General features: G+C 43.8%; 1 long non-coding RNA gene across 1 annotated transcript in view; it reads left to right on the top strand.

The window, feature by feature from the left end:
* Positions 1-11,597, top strand: part of LOC115032797 — a 76,113-nt gene that overhangs the window by 63,167 nt on the left and 1,349 nt on the right. The window contains exon 3 of the long non-coding RNA XR_003838435.1: positions 10,556-10,768. This is a non-coding gene — a long non-coding RNA (uncharacterized LOC115032797). The remainder of the gene's footprint in view (positions 1-10,555; positions 10,769-11,597) is intronic.

Here is an 11,597-nt window from a genome sequence, read left to right on the forward strand (position 1 = left end):
CTTTGTGTAGAGAAAGGCCATTGACTTGTTTGAGTTAATTTTATATCCAGCTACTTCACCGAAGCTGTTTATCAGGTTTAGGAGTTCTCTGGTGGAATGATATGATCTCCTGAGATTTCTAACTTCTCCCAAAATAGCACCATCAGGTAACAGCCAAGAAAACATAGGAGCTTATGAGGGAAACTTTCAAATTGAAACACTAAAAATTAATTAATTAATTCCATGAGCATTCACTCTATGCATGCTTGATTGATGTGTGTTGTTACGTACTGAGCAAAATGATCCTCAAACTGAGAAGAGATGGAATATAGACGATGCGTATGTCAAGCACTCTCATCACCGATATGGATTAGGCTGGGTTACATGCCAGGAGCTCTGTTCAGCCTTGTCCGTGAACTGCCCTGCTGATCCATACTATAGATCGTGTAGTAGAGAATGGGGCACTGCAAACATACTGCTCCTTTAATGTGCCTTGGGTTCTTTGTGGTATCTGACTCCAGAACTTGGGCTCTTAGTACCTGTGCCACAGAAGACAGTGGAATGTAATGAAAAGAAGTGCCCAGTTCTCTGAAAAAGAGGCAGGGTGTTGCCGGGGTGGGGCGTGTTATAAGGTGGTGCCTAGAGAAAAGGAACGGGAAGTCCACTATTCTTGAGACAGACTTTTGGCCTTGCTCATGAATATATTGCTGAAAAATAAGAAAATGCCAAACTAAATAGCTCTACACATTATAAAAAGAGGGGAGGAAGGGAGTGGGAGGGAGTAGCCAGGAAACAAGACTGACTGTGGGAGATAAGAGAGCAGTCAGTGGAATGAGGAGCTCTCCCTCGCGCTTTTCACGACTTCAGCTCACAGACATATGCTCCGCAGTCTCCTCTCTCTCCCTTTGCCAAGAGCCCCGCCTTCGCCCGCTGGCCTTCAGCAGCTGCTCTCCCCTGATAGGCGCCCATCAGCGTTACCCAGCCTCACTCTGGTTACTTCCGGTGCACACCTTGACCCTGGACTGTCTAGATCCCTCCCTCCGCTGTAAATGGTAATAGAAATAGCTATCATCCTTCAGATTCCTGGTCCTAATTTTGGCAAAGCAATTCTTTAAGTGCTTCAAGTGTTAAAGGATTAACCCTTTCCTTCCAGTCCTAATTTTATGACTACCAATGACAACCTTGACGCCTAGTGTGTTGCCAAGTGTAAAACACATGCCAGGAATTGGGGGTGGAGCTCAGTTCGGAGAGTGCTTGCCTAATGTTCACAGAGCTTTGGGCTCTATCCTCAGCACCTTAGGGACCAGGCCTGGGGCACTTACCTGTAAATCCTAGCACTCAGGAGACAGAAGCAGTCATCCCTGGCAGTAAGTTTGAGGTGAGCATGGATTACATCTTGTCTAAAAAACAAAAACACTAAAGTAAATGTTTTTATGGTTTAAAGTGCATCCCTCCCCACCCCAAACAAATAAGATAGGGTAGAGAAACAGAGATCCTGATGCTCTGAACCTTGGTACCTTAGGTTTTGACCTTAGAGATGGTCTTTCCAGAAGGTCTCCCAGAGAGGATGAGGTCATTAGGTTGGGCACCGAATGACTAAGAGCAGTAAGAAGGGAACAACAACACAGAGGGTACTATGTGGGCATGCAATTAGAGTCCAGCTGGGCTTCTCTAGGCATGGGCTACCCAAGATGCCCAGAGAGGAGACCACAGAAGCTAGAGCCCAGCAGCTCGGATCCTGGCTCCCAGGAGGAAAAGTGGCTGCCCAGCCATATGTGGTACAGACTCCCACCATAGAAAATGAAACACTTCTCTACGCTTTTAGTTACAAAGGCCCAAGCAAAAATACACAGTAAGTATCTAGAGCCTACAGAAAGGAAAATGTGCCTTTCCTGTGAGTTCCCAGACCCGTTGCTGGCCTCTGCGATGGTTCTTTATATATGCCATGCGATTCACTTTGTTTATTTGTTTCACTTTCATAAATGATGGAAATTCAAAACTAAGAGTGTGATTCTTGGATGTCCTATCTTCCTATATTAAAAAATAATCCCTGCGAGTCTTTGATGGGAGAGAGAAGGAAGGAGGTTGCTTGTGTCACCAGGGACTGCATGTGATGTTAGGTCCATCTTTAAGAACTCTGAAGGCTCATCTCTGAGAGCTAGCATTCAGTCATCGGAGGAAGTTCGAGTCATCATGCACTCTCGAGGAGTTTGTCACGCACGGATTGGTACCTGGCAGGCTCCGTCTTTCCTAGGATTTCTGCCACCAACTGTCACTACATCGTTTTCAATTTGCACATCCCCATCAGTGCCAAGCTTGAAGTACCTTTGTGCGACTTGTAATTACAGAAATGCTCCCACGGCCCCTCCCCAAGTCCCCAGAGGCTAAATTTGCACATGTTGACAAAGTAATTCCTTGATTTTGTTTTCTGAAGGAGCACTGTTGTAAACAGCCAGTCAGTGTCAGAAACAAGTGGTGTTTCCTTCTCTACAGCTTAATTGTTCTCTTGATTTCCAGGTTCTCCAGCTCCTATGAAATATGGCGTTTTCCAGTGTCTTGTATGTAAATAAAGTTATGAGAATATTACACAGGTTTAAAAGCTCAAGACATATGACAAATGGAGGCTTCTCAGGTTCTCCCTGGGGGTCCTGATGGTGGTCCCAGGCCACCACCTGGCTCCTGACTGTCCTATGTCTTTTCAGGTCTTCCTCCTGGATGTTTGTTAGTTTTATTCTTCTGACTTCAACCTTTGGCAGGAAAAGCACACAAAGGATCCATACCATCGTCGAAAACAACCAAACAGGATCTTTCCTCCAGCCTCCTGCTCAGAGGAGACCCCAGGATCTCACTTCTTTCCGTGTATAAACCTTCACAACCTTCCTACGCCACATTTTCTGGTTCTCAGGGTTTGTTTACCCTGGTTTTCTCTGTACTCCACTCCCCTGCACAGATTCCAACTCAAGTGGCCATCATTTTCCTATGATTCAGGTTAGGATGTTGTTTAGGTCTTACTTTTCTTGACTTTGGAGCAGCTAGTGCCGGTCTGGAGCCTGGTAGGCAAAGAGGAGCGGGAGGGCAGGGGTAGACTGCTCTACTGGTACTCTGCCAGTGGCGTTCATTCCCACAGTTCTGTCCTCCCCATACCCCCTATCATTCAGCCAGCATCTTTCTCCCGCACTGGTGGTTGTGTTAAGACTAACACCCATGCTGTGCCCTATCCCCCCATCATCTTTACTCACCTAGTTGGAAGTGGAGGTAAGAAGATCCAAAGACACTCCTTTCAGCCAGGAAGACGAGTTCCTCAGGCTGCCTCTCCTGCCTACTCTGCAGAAGTTAGTGCTTTATCTTCACTTGTATTTTTCTAGCATGTTCAGTGACTAACACATAGATTAAGCCAGAAGTTGCCCCTCCTTTTTTTTTCTACAAAGGGATAGATCATAGATATTTCAGCTTCTGTAGGCCTTTGGGTATCTGTTTCCTGTAGTCAGCTCTGCTGTAGTATGACAGCAGCCATGGTCCCATGTGGGAGTGAGTGATGCTATAGTTTTCAGATCATAAGGCTGATAGAATCCAGCCAGAGAATACAAACTTGTCCATAGAACAAACAAACTTTGTGTTTTGATAAATCTCTTTAAAAAAAAACAGAAAATGAATCCAGCATATTATTATTGCTTTCCTAGGAGATCAACAGTAGCTGTGTGTTGATTTGTCTGACGTCCTCTGGTCCTGGAATGAGCTGGGTTTCAATTTGATCAGCACATTGACACCTCACCTCTAAGGACTGGTGTTCCTTTTTAATCCTGCACACAGGTTCCTTACATGCCAAAGGGGCTCTCAAAGCTGCAGACTTACTATTGGGACTGCTCATTTTTAAAGGCTGTTTTCTCTCTCAGAAGATTTTTTTTTTTTGATGTCAACATAAATAGCATTTGACATTTCACAATAGAGTTAGCAATAACCACCCAGTAGAGGGTGGGCAGGAGAGGCAGCTGGACGTGTGGAGGAGGTCTGGTCTGTGGGATCCCATGGTTACTATTCTTTGTGGAATAAGGATAGTGGTAGCAATCACTTCATCTTTGGCTCCATTTAATCTCCAACAGGGAAGATGTGATCTATCACCTCACAGACCACAGCAGAATCTCCAGCACTGGAGAGGACTACAGGGTGCTCCCTAGAGGCAGTCTGACAGGAGTGTCCATCCATACACCTAGCTACCCAGTGTGACCTATTGCCACTTGCTGCCATAGGTGGGCTATGCCTGTGTTCATTGCTGTAGAATTAAGGGGAAATCCTGGCACGCACCCAGCTCTCTGACAGTGCAAGTAGAAGATTTGATCAAAGTGAAGGGGATCCTGGCTCTGCCTCAGCTGAGGTCCCTTATTTACAAGCAGCTGGAACTTGCTCCCACCTCTGGATGCGACACAGAAGGATACCACAATGAATGCACATTTATATACGTTGCCTGGAGTGTGGGAAATCAGAAGAGAGACTTTCAGAGAGTAAGAACTTACACATTATGTCCTCTACAGGCATTTCAGGCTATTTGGCTAAAACCCTTCCGTGTATAGGGATGTATAGCTTGGATTTAACCCCAAAGAAAATCTTTTATATCCAAAATTAAACAATGTGTAGGGCGGAAGAAGTTTTTGGAGATTTTCATAGTCTAATTTCTTGAAGGAGTTTCATGCTTTATTTTTTAGTCACTTCAAAACGTATCACAAGCTTATGAATTCTACCTTGGATCTCCCATTCTACCATCTGGGACACGAATGGGACTGGAGGGGCCCCAGTGTGACATTTCTGGGTATTTTCTAAGTTGTTTTTTGTTGTGCACTTGGTGAGATATGGAGGAAGCATATGTAGGGGTAGTGACTCATCTCCAGGGAAGGTTTCTGGGGATGAGATGCCTTCAGTTGTAATTTCCCAGTGGTAACCTGCCGATGCTTTCGCAAAGGAAACAGTCTTTGTTCTATTTCAGACTTTCAGATGAGCGACCCAAGAGCAGCTTTCTGAGTTCAAGTTCCTCTCTCACTTTGGCTTTGTATCACTATCACCGAACCCCCAACATCCCTGGGCCTTATTCATCAGTGTATCACCCTATTCAGGTAGCCGGCAAGTGACATTCAGTTTAACACAACTCAGTTAGTATTTTAGGCGTGTCCAAGTGAAAGGATGGTATTAAATCAGGAAGCATGTGCCAACAAATAGATGGCCACATGTGTCTTAGTGATGACAAAGGTAAATATTTAGGCAGCACATGCTGTTGATGATAGGAACTAACTTTGTGGGAGGTTAAGGACAAGTGTGTGTACTTCAGGCTTTGATATATAGGCATCATTCAGAAACCAGCCTTAATCTACTAAATGGTAAAAGGGCCCATGCACCCTTGCTTTAGAGAGTCCATCCTTCTTGTTTGGCTTCAAAGCTCCAAAGACAGGAATGCGTTTGAAATGTAGATTTCTTCCACAACAAAATGAGAATGTGAGAAGCTTACACTTCTCCTTAGGTGGCAATCTTAAGCATTTATTTTACACCCATAGCATGAGAAATGATGAAGTGTGAGAAATTGTTTGTTTAGCTTAAAATTTTTGTACTTACTTATTTACAGGTATCTGTGCATGTGTACATTTGCATATGAGTATGCACATGCATGTGTATTTATGCATGTGCATTTACTTGCATACATGTGCATGTGTGTGTATGTGTTTGTGCAGAGGACAACTTGCAGAAGTTGGTTTTATTAAGTGGGTTCTAGGAATTGAACTCAGCTGGTCAGTATTGACAGCAAGGACCCGCTGAGTCTTCTCCCAGGCCCTAGTTTAACTGCAATCCACTACAAAGTTTGTGTTGGTAAAGTTTTGTCAACTTTACACAAGTTTGAGTCATCAGAGAAAGGGAGTCTCAGTTGAAGACTTGCCTTCATCAGGCTGACCTGTGAGCAGGTATGGAATATTTTTCTTGATTAATAACTGATGTGGGAGGAGTCAGCCCGCTGTGAGCAGTGTCATCCATGGGCCAGGGCCATGGAGTGAATTAGAAAGCAGGCTGAGCAAGCCACAGGGAGCAAGAGAGTAAGTAGTACTCCTCCATGGCCTCTGCATCAGCTCCTGCCTTGAATCTTTGTCCTGATTTTCCTCATTAATGGACTATGACAAAAAAAAAAGTGCAATCCAAATTAGACCCTTTTCTCTCCTTTTGGTCAGAATGATTTATCGTAGTAGGAGAAAGCAAACCGGAGCAATGTTCCTAGTCAGGAGTGTTAATGCTACATGGTTCAAGAAAAACCACCAGGATGGAAGCAAACATGCACTCTAATCCTCGTCTCAAAAATCTATCTTCAATGGCAGGCTGAGTCATGTGAAATGGCTATTTTTGTATGTTAAAATTGTTCGAAAGCAGCAATTCCACTTGGTTCAAAATACCAACTGGCACTGGCTCAATGGACAAGAGAAATTATATATGAAATATATATAGGTGCATAGATACGTGTGTGTATGTGTGTGTGCATGGGGATGGGGGACAAAGAGACAGACAGATAGACACACACACACAGAGTGAGAGAGAGAGACAGAGACGGAGACAGAGACAGAGACAGAGACAGAGACAGACTTAGCAAGCATTCTGAATGGTGACTATAGGAATTAGATTTTATTTTTTCCTCACTTCTATCTCTAGAATGGGTGCTCCCCAGTACCCACTCTTAATGCTATACAAGTTCAGCCTTTTACAGTGAGGAGCCACCGGCAGCTAATGCGCACTTACATGAGCTGTTAGAAAGTTTGAGGACTTTGGGGCTCTGCTTTCCTTCGCTCTTTAGAAATATCCAGATTTGGTGAGAAGAACCCATTTCCTTTCCTTTCTGGCTAAAGTCCATCCCCATAGCTAAGTCTCAATAGAGCCTTGCGCACATGAGGAGCTGGTACAAGTAGGCATCCAAACCTGTTTGTGAATGGTTTCCATAGTGAATGCATGGGGGGAGATGACTAATGATTGCTTACTGATGTTCTGCGGTGCTGCAGATTTCCCTTCAGTGAAACTGATAGGCTTGTTCTCTGAAAGGCAGGTGGCTGCATTAAGTAGCCGTGCAACTTGTGGAGTGAGGAGCAAGGTCAGGTTCACAGAAAAAGAGAAGCAGGGGACAGAAAGGAATAAAAAGGGGAATGAAAAAGATGCTGGTTTGTTGAGAGGTGCCTTCCAGAGTCTCCTGAGTCAGCACCAAGACTCTTAGGAAAACGTTTTCTATTGTTAAAGAAATCAATCGAAAAGTTTATTGTATTTGAGTCCAAAGATGGTCCAGAATTTTCTAATGCACCATGTGTAAGGTATATATATATATATATATATATATATATATATATATATGTGTGTGTGTGTGTGTGTGTGTGTGTGTGTGTGTGTGTGTGTGTGTCAAAGAACAGGAAACCAGCTGATTGGCTCCAGTTGGCAAATTGGCATTTGCCTCACGTGGCCATGGAGGGATCTTTTAGCCGTTAGTGATTGGATATATCTCAATTTGCATGATTGGCAGGGGCTCAACTCTGCTACAAGAGTATACTCTTCAGTTAGGTTGCAATTTGCTTGTGCACTTAATTAGGTTACAGCTTACTACACACAGGGATGGTTTCGGGTCAAATTTTCATACCCAAGTACCAAAACAGAGGCCTAACTTTTCAAGCTTGATGGACATTGCCAAAAGCCTTCCAGGCCCTTTCCTGCACAGGCTACTGATAAGCATCTTGGCATTCAGGATAGGTGGTGGTTCTCCACCTGGTCCCAGAATGTGGTTTTGTAGCCTTAACAGACTTAAATATATGACTGTTCCTGTACACTTAAACAGGAACATTCAAGAATCAAAATCTCCTTGCTTTCCAGCCTGGTAGTGATGTTTAAAACGCCCCGTTTCTCTCTCAATGCCTATTCCCCTCCACAGTAGGAGGAGAGAGAACCTTAACCATGGAAAGACCTCAGTCCTCTTTGGGGCAAATGGCTTTTAAACCGCTCCCAAGGGGAGCCATTGATCATCCCGGCTGACAGGATCTGGCCTATTATTTCCATGCTTTAAGCGACGCAGGCTGGCTCCCATGGTTCTCAGCCTCTAAGTAGAGCTGGTGAAATTAACTTGAATGACCTAATTCCCACCTTCCAGTCCACCCCTTCATATGCACTGTGCAAAGGGCAAAACAGAAGCGAAATGGGAAAGATTAACAAGGACTGTGCCAGCCCTTCTAGGAGAAGCCATTGTTTCTCTGCATCTGGGGGGAAAACTACACTATTTGGCAGTGTGGGGGGCCCCCAGGCACCGGCTGGTGCTAATGAGCAATGTGGTTGCTGAGCGGAGCTGTTGCCCTGGACCCGCCCTGTCTACCCTGGTTGACAGGTGCTGAGGGGAGGGGCAGGCCACAGCTGCTGGGGCAGGAATCCCATTATCCTTTGCTGCGCATTGATTCACCCTGTGGGGACATTTCCTCTCTGGCTGTGCTAATTTGCCTGGTTCTGGGAGCACACAGTGTCTGAGGTGAGCAGGGCTGGGCTCAGCCTTGGGTCTGCAGAGGTTTTGTCTGACAGGACACAGGCGGCCAGAAAGGGACAAGGTCTGGAGCGTTAGCTGTGCCCTGATACAATTATTTGAGGTACATAGCAAATTAATGACACAATGTATGTTTTGAAAGAGTAGGGTTTTTTTATTTTTGATTTTTCTTGATGTGTTTTGCATTCATAGATGGTAATTCTTATTTTAAAACTCGATGTTTTTGCACAGAAGATTCAGGAAGGAATCCAACAGTTGGAATCTTGGCTCTCTACATCCATCTTTAAATGTTCACTTTCCTCTGAGCTTACCATCAAGCCTTCTGGGACACTTTAGGAGTTAATATACTAAGCCTCTTGCCTGAGATGGTATGCAATGGTTTTCTAGTTTGTGTTGAAAGGCAATAATGGGTGTTGAATTTATTATAGTTAAGATTATTAACCATCGTTTGCTTAGGTGTCTGATGCTAGAGGCAAGTCAGGCTCACCACCTTTGTGTGAATCAAACTTTGGACCTCATGAATAAGCAAGCATCTTAAATGCAGTGTGAGCTATCTCCCTAGCCTCCTTTTGGGTATATTTCAAGCCACGTTTAAATATATATCTGACCAATCAGTTCAGTTCTCCAATTGCTGTGATTTTTTCTAGCTTACATGTGTTTGCTTGTGATAGGGGGATTTAACAGGGATTTACTTCAGAAAGGACACTATTCATAGATTGCTTTTGTTTTCTAGCTGCATTCTGCTGTTTCTGTGTGAGCGTGATTACCCTCAGCATTGTGTAACCTCCTTCCTGAAGAAAGGTGAGGAGAGGCAGTTCTGAGACTTGAGATAGTGTTGAGCTGACATACTCAGAGCTCTCTGGAGACAAGGTACTTACCTGTCTGCACCGTTTATTAAAGGATTAAATTAGGAAAGGTAGAAGACAAGCTAGAAGCAGGATGAGGAAGTCAGAATGTATGTGTGTCTGTGTTTCTACATGCATCCACACACACATCTTTGTGTGTGTATTCTTATGTGCACATGTGCATGCACGTTTGTGAGTGCATGTGTGTTCCTATGAGCATGCACGCATGCATGTTTGTGTATGTGTTCCTATGGGCAAACATGCATGTACATTTGTGTATGTGTGTTTGTGTATGATGGAAAGAGAAAAAGAGAGAAAGGGAGAGAGAGGGGGAGAAAGAAGCAGAGACAGAGATAGACAGAGACAGAAAGAGAATGCATATATTTGTGCATGCCTATGGAAGCCAATGTTAGATATCTCCATTTCTCTGTACATTATTATTATTATTTTTATTATTATTTATTTTTTGGTTTTTTGAGACAGGGTTATTTTGAGATAGGATCTCTCATTAAAATTATAGCTCACTGAATTTCTTAGACTGGTTGACCAGCAAGCCCCAGGATTCTCCTGTATCTGCCTCTTCAATGCTGGGATTAGGGATCACTGTGCCTGGGGATTTTACATGGTGCAACAGATCCAAACATAGGTTCTCATGCTTGAATGTCAAGTACCTCACTGACTGAGTCATAGGCAAGCCTCCTGTTTTATTTTTATTTCTTTATTTTGAGACAACATCTCATGTATCCCAGGCTGGCCTTGAAATCACTATATAGCCAAGAGGATGGCTTTGAACTCGGCTGAACCTCCTGTCTCTGCCTTTCTAGTACTGGGGTTAGATGGATGTGCTACCATATCCAGCATCTCTAGTGCTTGATCGAACTCAGGGCTTTGTGTATGCCTGGCAAGAATTTAAACTTATATTTAAATTCTTTTTTGACATTTTAAGGAAAGATGAAATCTACAGATTGAAAGATTATTCTAGGTCTCAGAGCATAACTACTCTAACAGAAGTTACTGGAGACAATTCTATGACAGTTGTCTGGGGTGGCACGTGTGCATGTGGTGGGGCTGGGGGGTGTTGGGGAGAAAAAAAACAGGGCATCCCCAGACCTTTGCACAGCTCTCATTGGAAGACAATGCTAGAAGTTCTTAGAGCAAGAATTGCAACCCAAAATATTTACAAGCAGTCTAACTTCTATCCAAGTGCAGAGAGAGCAGATCCAAGAACGAAGAGAACACACTCAGCCCTGGTCCTTCCAGAAATACAAAGAGAAAACAAAACCAAGAAGCCAGGCAAACAAACACAAAACAAAGAAACAGAACCAGCTCTGGAGAGAACAAACATTGGGGAAAGAGTAACCTGAGGATCCTTCCATCAAGGGGAAGAGAGAGAAAAGACAAGGGACCAAGATAGAAGGTAAGAAGAGGAAGAGGAGGGTAGGAAGAAAGGGAGGGAGGAGGGGAGGGAGGGAAGAAGGGAGGGAGGGAGGAAGGAAGAAAGGAGAACAGAGAACAAAGGGAGGATTGGTAATATTGAATTCCCTAGAGGAGATGTGGTGATCAAAAAGTATTATGTAAATGCCATAAAGCATGTAAGATAAGTAACAAACAAACACACACACACACACACACACACACCTCAGAACTTAAATGCAGTGAGATGGACATAATTAAGAAACACATCCAAACCAAGAGAATCTGAAAGGATAGCTGTAACAGACAGGGTGGTGATGGGATACAAATAAAAATAAGGAGCTGTTAAGCTTATATTCTACAAGTTTTTGCAAAATATGAAAGTACTGCCACTAGAGAGGTGGCTCAGCAGATAAAAACTCTGACTGTCCAAGCTTGATGACCTAGGTTCAATCCCTAGGTAAAAATTTTATCTGTGACCCCAGCAGTTCTATGACAAGGGAGGTGGAGACAGGAGAACTGACTAGAATCTCATGGACCAGTTAGCCTAGAGCATATAGCACAGAGGCATAAATGAGATGCACTTTGACTCAGCAAGATGGAAAGTGAGAAATAACTCCTCAAAATTGTCCTTTGACTTCCATACACACATGCTGCAGCATATAAGTGCCCTGCCTCCCCACATCAATTTAAAAAGTACTAAATGGAAATGATCACCACACCATGGTAAAATCTACCATGCAGGTTAACATGTCAACATTAGCTAAATAAAAAGAAACCTACCCTTCCTCCTGCCCATCCACCCATCCACCATCCATCCATCCATCCATCCA

This window comes from Mus caroli, chromosome 12 (assembly GCF_900094665.2).
Source record: "Mus caroli chromosome 12, CAROLI_EIJ_v1.1, whole genome shotgun sequence".
Taxonomy (NCBI): Eukaryota; Metazoa; Chordata; class Mammalia; order Rodentia; family Muridae; genus Mus; species Mus caroli.